General features: G+C 38.8%; 1 long non-coding RNA gene across 1 annotated transcript; it reads right to left on the bottom strand.

The window, feature by feature from the left end:
- Positions 1 to 3,772: 3,772 nt before the first annotated feature.
- On the bottom strand, positions 3,773 to 6,830 carry LOC121378349. The gene is made up of 3 exons (XR_005958713.1): positions 6,429 to 6,830; positions 4,587 to 4,707; positions 3,773 to 3,871 (listed from the first exon to the last, which is right to left on the bottom strand). It is a non-coding gene; the product is annotated as an uncharacterized LOC121378349 (long non-coding RNA).
- Positions 6,831 to 8,659: the final 1,829 nt, after the last annotated feature.

Raw genomic sequence — 8,659 nt, 5'->3', positions numbered from 1 at the left:
AATCCCCTTCCCATGGCGTCTTAATCTTTGGTTGTTTTTATAATGTCTGCCAATCAAAACTTAGAAAATTAGTGTAACGTTTGTTATTTGAAAAGTATATGTTACAGGAAATATGTATTAGAAAATGTGTGTAATTCCTGAAAATTCCAGGAATTATACATATTTCCTGAAATCTAATGGTGAAGATTATACATATTTCCTAAAATATTCTGACGAGTAAACCAATAGTAATTAAAGAGCAGTTTGCATCATGTTTGGCATGAAATGACAACAGCAATATGTTTGTAAATATATTTTTACTGAAACATTTGTTTTGATTACTTCTTTCGCGCAACATTAATGAGGAAGCCATCTCAGAATTTGTCATAGCTAACCTTTAGGTATGTTTGAAGTAATTAACAAGCCTTCTCCCACAATATGAAGGAAATGTTTTATTTAACGACGCACATTTTATTTAGGGTTATATATCGTCAGACATATGGTTAAGGACCACACAGATATTGAGAGCGGAAACCCGCTGTCGCCACTTCATGGGCTACTCTTTTCGATTAGCAGCAAGGGGTCTTTTATATGCATCATCCCACAGATAGGGTAGTACATACCACAACCTTTAATATATCAGTCGTGATGCACTGGATGGAACGAGAAATAGCCCAATGGGTCCACCGACGGGGATAGATCCCAGACCGATTTGCAATCGAGCGAGAGCTTTACCACTGGGCTACGTCCCACCCCTCCCACAATATGAAGAAATATTCTCTTCTGTTTTTATAACAACTTACTACTTTACATCAAAGACGTTCATACAGAAATATTCTCTTCTGTTTTTATAACAACTTACTACTTTACATCAAAGACGTTCATAAAGAAATTAAACAGAGGAACATGTATACCAGTCAAACTTTGTTTTGGAAAGGTGGCATTCTCAGTGACAAATATTCACGCTTCCGAGTTGTATTCTGCAGACGACTTTAGAAACATTTTGCTGTTGTCATTTCATACCAAACATGATGCAAACTCTCTTTAATTACTATTGGTTTACTCGTCATGGCCCATGAGAATGATTTCAGGAAATAAATTTATGTCTAATTTTCACCATCAGATTTCAGGAAATATTTATAATTCCGGGAATTTTCAGGAATTACACATATTTCCTGAGTGAATCAGACATTATACATATTTCCTGAAATTTTTAGGAATTTTTCTGATAATACATATTTCCTGCAACGCACGCGGTGCACGTGATAATTTTTTTAAACAGGCCTTGAAATTTTTGCAAATTTGACTCCATATGTAGCAAGCAAAAGCAAAAGGTATAATTATGTATGCAAGTCTGTACTTATCGCATCTGAACATATCAAAAGTTAGTTGTTTTTGTTTAACGACACAACTAGGGCACAATGATTATTCGTCAGCTAATGAATGTTAACATTTGGTAATTTTGACATATAGTCTTAGAGAGGAAACCTGCTACAGTTTTCCATTAGTAGCAAGGAATCTTTTATATGCACCATCCCACGGACAGGATAGCATATACCACGGCCTTTGATATAGCAGTCGTGGTGCAATGGATGGGACGAGAAATAGCCAAATGGGCCCACCGATAGGGATCAATCCCAAACCACCCGCTCATCATTTCATTTCAACTTATTTTCGTGCTTATATCCAATTAATGTTCAAGCATGCTGTCCTGACGATACGTATCAGCTATCTGGGCTGTCTGTCCAGGACAGTGGATTAGTTATTAGTTGGTTAATGGTTAGTGAGAGAGAAGAGGGTATAGTGGCCTTACACCTACCAATTGAGTCCTTAAGAAATCGCTCTGGCTTGGAGCCGGTACCGGGCTGCGAACCCTGTACCTACCAGCCTGTAGTCTGATGGCTTTAACACTGCACCACCGAGGCCGGTCCCGCGATCTAATGAATCTAATTGTCTTAGCAGAGGAGCCCCATTGTAATAAAAGAAGGAAGGAAAATGTTTTATTTAACGACGCACTCAACACATTTTATTTACGGTTATATGACGTCAGACACGTGGATAAGGACCATATAGATATTAAGAGAGGAAACCCGCTGCCGCCACTAAATGGTCTACTCTTTTCGATTAGTAGCAAGGGATCTTTTATATGCACCATCCCACAGAGTAGTACATACCACGGCCTTTGCTACATCAGTCGTGAAGCACTGGCTAGAACGAGAAATAGCATAATGGGGCCACCGACGGGGATTTATCCATTGTAATCATTAAAGTTATTCTTCTATATTATTCCGGCAAATCTTTAGAAAAGATCTCCAAGTCTGTTTGGCCAAAACTCGTGGAATTTGGATAGGCATAAAAAGAGGGGTCTTACACATTCGATATTGCAATAATCCTGTTTTTGCATGCATTTATGCCCTCATAAAACACAAACATGTCTTAAAACTGAAATTTGCCAATAAGATTATTTGGCAAGCCATATTATCATTTTTTTATTTTTTTTTGGCTTTTTTAATTCAACGATTTCATAAAACACTATGACATGACCGACCATTTATCATGAATTAAACATTGACCATTTCAGTTTTTGCACCACCCTTATTGCACGTGCAGTTGTTCATGAGACACGTGCTTTTCACATGCCCCCCCCCCCCCCCCTCCCCAAATAATTAAAATAAAATGCATGCCTTAGACGGACATCATTTTCTGCATACAGTATTATTGCGTTTGGGTCATGTGTTTGGATTTAATTTTGAACAGTTTCAGTTTTCCCCCGACATTTCATTTTTAAAGTGGTACAGTTTCTTAGCGCCTTCAGTTTGTATATCCAACTCCTTCCGCTTTTCGGTAGAAATGAAGCATTTAATGATGCACTAAACCCGCTGCCGCCACGCAATGATCTACTCTTTGCAGACCACACAGACAGGATTTGTACTAAGTGCACTGGCTGGGACGGCAATAGCCCAATGGGTCCGTTTGTATCAATCTTAAACTCATTAGGCTAGCGTTTTACCAGTGGACTACATCCCCATCCCCACTTTTCAGTAGGGATAGTGTGACGGCCATGAGTTTTCTTTGTGACATGCCAAGATCTAAAATATATCTCACACAACCATTTTTCGTGAACCAAAGTTGGGAAGGCAAGTCTTTGTGGATCAATGCCCTTCGTAAAAGTTCAGCTTATTCCACCAGAAGACCACGGTACTTTGAAATTGGCCGTTCAAGACGAGATCTGGTTCACATCATTAGCCCTAAATTATAATATGCTGGAACTCTTAAAATATCTTGGATATAATAATTAAGCCACCAAGGGCAAGGACATCAAAAGTAACAATCCATGAATATTTTGTGAAGGTTTGGTTTATATAGCAATTTTAAAAAAGATTTTAGTAATCCAATGCTACGCCAAGATGCAGACAGTATATTTGTGTTGCAATCCCAATGATATTAAGTTTACCGAAATATGCATGTCATAAAATATTTTTAAGGCTAAAACCGTTCCAAGGTTGGAGCCAACAAGCAGACCCTTCTAATCCCCATCAGATGACCACCTGCATTTACACCCAATTGATGATAGTTTAATGGGCCAGCGCTTAACCTTCGAATAGCCAGAGTCTTCTCCCACTCACCCCCACATCTTTCTCATTTCGCCCCATACTATGGGCTAGTGGGTATACTGTTTCAGAACTTGCAGAGCATTCTACAAATTGAACAATTTTGTAGTTTGCCAATTGTTGATGCCATCTTTTTGTCAATGACCAAATGCCAATATTTTTTAATACAAAACAAATCATTGTTACATTCTTTTGCCTTTTATTTCACAATACATTCTGTCTTAGATTTCTAGAATCTCCGGCTAATCACATTATCAATTCCTTCATCAGTCTTAATCCGCCTGCAAAATAAAATAGTTATGATCAGGTATTTTACAATAATTGATTGTGCTATTTCAAAAAGGTAGAAATTACAAATTAAAATTTCAAAAAGCAGCATACGCCATTGCCCACATTGGTCCCCCCTCCCCCGCAGATCAATGACAATGTCATGGTGCCTACATTAATGTTAGTATGGCATCATTACGTTACTGCACATCACGTTTATTCAATCAAAATTACAAACACCCTGTCTAGTGCTTTTATCCACCATTGTAGCTTTTTAGCTCCAGCAAAATACACATTGCAAGCGATCTTTTTACCATTGCACTTGCATTAGTATGCATCATTGTGCAATCGAGGTATGGCAGCATTTCGATTATGTTTTTTCTCATCTAATCTTATGACCATCACGATGTTAATCGCATAGGAACAGTGTTAATTTGTTTTAAAAAAAAATTAATTTACAAGTTACAAATGGTGTTCACCAATGGATATGCAAAATATACAAAAACATCAGCCGTTTAGCTATGAAACCCTCATGCGCCTCAAATGTTGTCTTTAGGAGAGGGACTAGTTAATTATGGCCAATCCATGTGTATCCATCGTGCAATAAAATTAGTTTTCAAATCAAATGTTTCTCTGCCCGACACTGTACACAAAGTATAATTACTGGTTAACACTGGCGTTTGAAAAATTGCCAATGTACTAACCGTATCACGGTATGGCAATACTAACCTTAATGTTTCACGACCTCCATAAGTTTGTCACACAATGATGTTAGTCCTTTCTCGATGCTCGTTACCATCTCAGAATTCTCCGGTGGAAGAAGATTTTTAAGTTTTTCAAAAATGGGGTACTGAAACGAGGGAAATATTTTACAAATACACCTAAAATTTTAAAACTCAATTTAGCAGCATCAGTTTCAATAAATGTCAATAGAAAGGGGTAAAAGTTGCCACCATAGTCTACCACCAATTCATTCGTAGCCAAATTAAGATTAAAGCACACCGCACTCGGCACACCTCAGCTGGATGTATACTACCGAATCAAGTCCCATAGACGACAGTAGTAACATATGTGGCTGAAACTCCTACCTACAGCGTATCAATCGACAAACGCCACGGATATAAATACTACCACCCCTCACCCTTAAAGTGAATCAGAAAAAATTGGGGGTCAAGCTGCTAATTTCTGAGATAACTGGTAGCGTCTACGACTACCCTAGTTCCGCACAAAATTAGAGTACTTTATTTTATTTTATCAGGTACCCAATACATGTTTCAAGAACAAGGCTACTTGACACAGTGGTACTAGATGAAATAAAATCAGAAAACAGATGGAACTTTTTTTTTAACATCCAACACGCTCACATGTATCACCCAATCACAGGACTTGTGGCGTTCACTTCTCTATCAAAAGTCCGGTGCACCTCCAACTTTGACCCAGCCGGAAGTTATTTGGTTCAGTACTACCAACTACATTTATCTGGTTGCAGAGAAGTAGATTAACCAACGAAGATAGTGCTTTTAAAATGCACCCCCTATTTGAATAAAATAACTTATGAGTTTGAAAATAGGTAAGAAATTGGATCTTTGACAGGAATTGCACCTGCATTTATGGTGCACAGTTGTGTTGAATGAGATTTCACTTTCCATGAGTGATTTGTACATACCGAGTATGAATACATGGTCGGGGTGGAGAGACTTCCTAGCAGCCGTGAAATAGCAAAATGGGGGGTGCCTCCAAAAATAAGAGATTATTTCCAGATTTAGGTTGACATCACCCAGTTCAGACATACTTGCTGCACAAAACAAGGACTGGCCATCATCACTACATGTGTGATTCACCTGGGAAAATTTTCTTTTTCTATTTTTTATTAATTTATGTTAATATAGTGGACAGTATGTTATGATTTACTTCGCTGCTACCATCTGGTCCGTGTCAGGACAGTGGTTGGAGAAATCAGTATAGTTGCCCATCCAGTCACGGCAGCGGCTACCGAGATACGAACCCAGTACCTGCTAGCCTTATTTCAGATGACGTAACCACTACCAATAAACCAAGCATCTTAAATGCACTTTCCATAGACCTTACAATACATCTTAAGCATTGATGTACTAGTTGTAAGGCGTTGAAAACTCCTACCCAATCAGGAAGATTATTATTTAACGACCACTCAAAACATTTTATTTACGGTTATATGGCGTCCGACATGGTTAAACCATAGAGAAACCCGCCGTCGCTACTTCATGGGCTACTCTTTTTCGATTAGCAGCAAAGGATCTTTAATATGCACCAACGGAATAGTACATACCCCGGCCTTTGTTACACGTTGTGGAGCACTGGCTGGCACGAGAAATGCCCAAATTAATTTTTTCTTCAAAGTTTACAATCACACACCATCCCCAGTTTTAACCCCTGCCCATTACCAAATGCTATTGTGTGCAATTTAATAAACTTTACTGTATAGTTTCACAGACAATTGCCAAAGGAATATCGCACCACGCTGGCTATAATTTTGAAAACTGCAAGTTAAAAATGGTTAATTTGCGCCTTAAAATAATTTTAAATGCATACCTCATCATTTCTGGAGACCGTTTTACAAAAAATTACCATTGTCGTTACCATATCTGAAAAAATAAAATAATGCTCAGTTGTGTATATGGGATGTTATGCACCGATACAAATAACACCTCAGGCCCTGCACATTACGTACGGAAATCGATTTGACATATGGAATTTGCATATTTATCCATTGTTACAGCATTTGTTTTTAATTAAAAAAAAAAAGCAAAAAAAAAAGCAAAAACAAAAAAGCAAAAAAGCAAAAACAAAACAAAACAAAAGAAGCAAATGTGTTTTATCAACCTGAACAGCACGATTTCCGATCTTGTAAGCAACTGCTGAAAACTCAGGTGTAGTGCATTCTGCTTCAGTTCCCCATTTAACTTGTCATTTACAAACGAAGGAAATGTTTCATTTAACGACACTCTAACACATTTTATTTACGGTTATAATATTATAGCGTCTGACATGGTTAAAAAAAAAACCCACGGATATTGAGGTAGGAAACCCGCTGTCGCCACTTCATGGGCTACTCTTTTCGATTAGCAGCAAGGGATCTTATGTACCATCCCACAGGCAGGATAACACATACCACGGCCTTTGATACCAGTCGTGGTGCACTGGCTGGAGCGTGAAATCGCCCAATGGGCCCCAGACCGACTGCGCATCAAGCGAATGCTTTACCACTGGGCTACGTCCCGCCCCATTTACAAAGGACTCATATAAGCATGAAACCAAATTAAGATACTTCTAATCAATTGAAAAAAAAATCATCACGATATCTAGATAACCACACATCAACTTGTCCACACAAGGCATTTTAAAGCCAAAGTCCTTTTATCGGGATCAGACACATAAGCACATTTTCTTCTTGCCATCGTTAGGAGGTAGGGTGGGAAAAAGCAATTCCGTCGTTTCAGGTGCAAATGGAGTGGTCACAATATCAGGATAAGCCGTGTTATGATGATTCCGTTTCCAGTTGTCCAAGAAGGTGCACGCTTCGCTCAGTAGATCAAACAATGGTGGCTGTGTCTCTCGGTCATTTTTCACATGCTAAAACGTCATTTACATAAACCATTTTACAGGAAGGTTTGCATGGATTATAAATGCCAAAGAAATTGTCAATAAAATGCTATAACGTTAAATTGTTTATGGATTAACACTATTTTAGAAGTCAGGTTTAACAATGAAGCATTTCCATCAATAAGACCCATTCTAATTACAAACCAAAACACTTTTCATGTTTTAGTGTTCAGCAGAATACTTCCACACCTACCGTTCATCGTGGATACGATATATAAAACATTGGTAATAGATCACAGCCGATTAATCTATTTAACCCAAGTTGCCATAATTTAGTAATTCTAAAATTCTAGTGTAGTCATTATTGAAAAAGGCAAATACAACAACCACTTAAAATTTGCTACAATCTGAAAATATAACACATTTGTAATTTCCCCCATTCAAGTGCCATGGTATTACCCTCGTTAGTGAGATTTCTCTCAAAATATCCTTGCTATTTTGAATTGCTTGCATCAACCATGCCAATACCCCACTTTACATGGCTTGGTTTTATTCACAATGTTCTAGAGAAAACGTTTATCGAACCACCGATGGCCAATCCAAGCAATTTCTTATGACATTGCGCATACATGTACCACACCCTAATTTAAAAAAAAAAAAAATGCAATGTAATAACGTTATACAATAATACTTACATGTTCACGTTCTTGTTGCGTTTCTCGGTGTTGGCCAATACTGCATAGCCTCATGGTGCTAGAGACTATGTAGCGTCTCATTTTGTCGAGTTTCTGGACATCTGGAATTCCACCCGACCGACTGGGTACGCCCACTGTAGTACCAAAGACTTTCGATACGAGACCCACAGAGCTGCCGCCCATGCTCACAGATTCAGGACCTCATACATCTAACACCTCTGCCCATGCGTCTACCAAGAACTCCCTTCGGTCCACCGTTCTTACTCATGGGTCCTCTACCCATGTCCAGGGGGCCGTGGCCTCTACCCATGAATCTACCAACTTTATCCTGTCCACCATTCTTCCTTAAGGGGCCTCTACGCATAGGTCTACCAAATCCCTCCTGTCCACCATTCTTACTCATAGAACCGTTGCCTCTACCAACTCCCTCCTGTCCACCATTCATACCCATGAGGCCGTTGCCTCTATCAACTCCCTCCTGTCCACCATTCATACCCATGGGGCCGTTGCCTCTACCAACTCCCT

The sequence above is a fragment of the Gigantopelta aegis genome, chromosome 8 (genome assembly GCF_016097555.1).
Source record: "Gigantopelta aegis isolate Gae_Host chromosome 8, Gae_host_genome, whole genome shotgun sequence".
NCBI lineage: Eukaryota > Metazoa > Mollusca > Gastropoda > Neomphalida > Peltospiridae > Gigantopelta > Gigantopelta aegis.
Note: the sequence above shows the minus strand (reverse complement) of the source record. Positions and strands in the feature narration are given on the sequence as shown.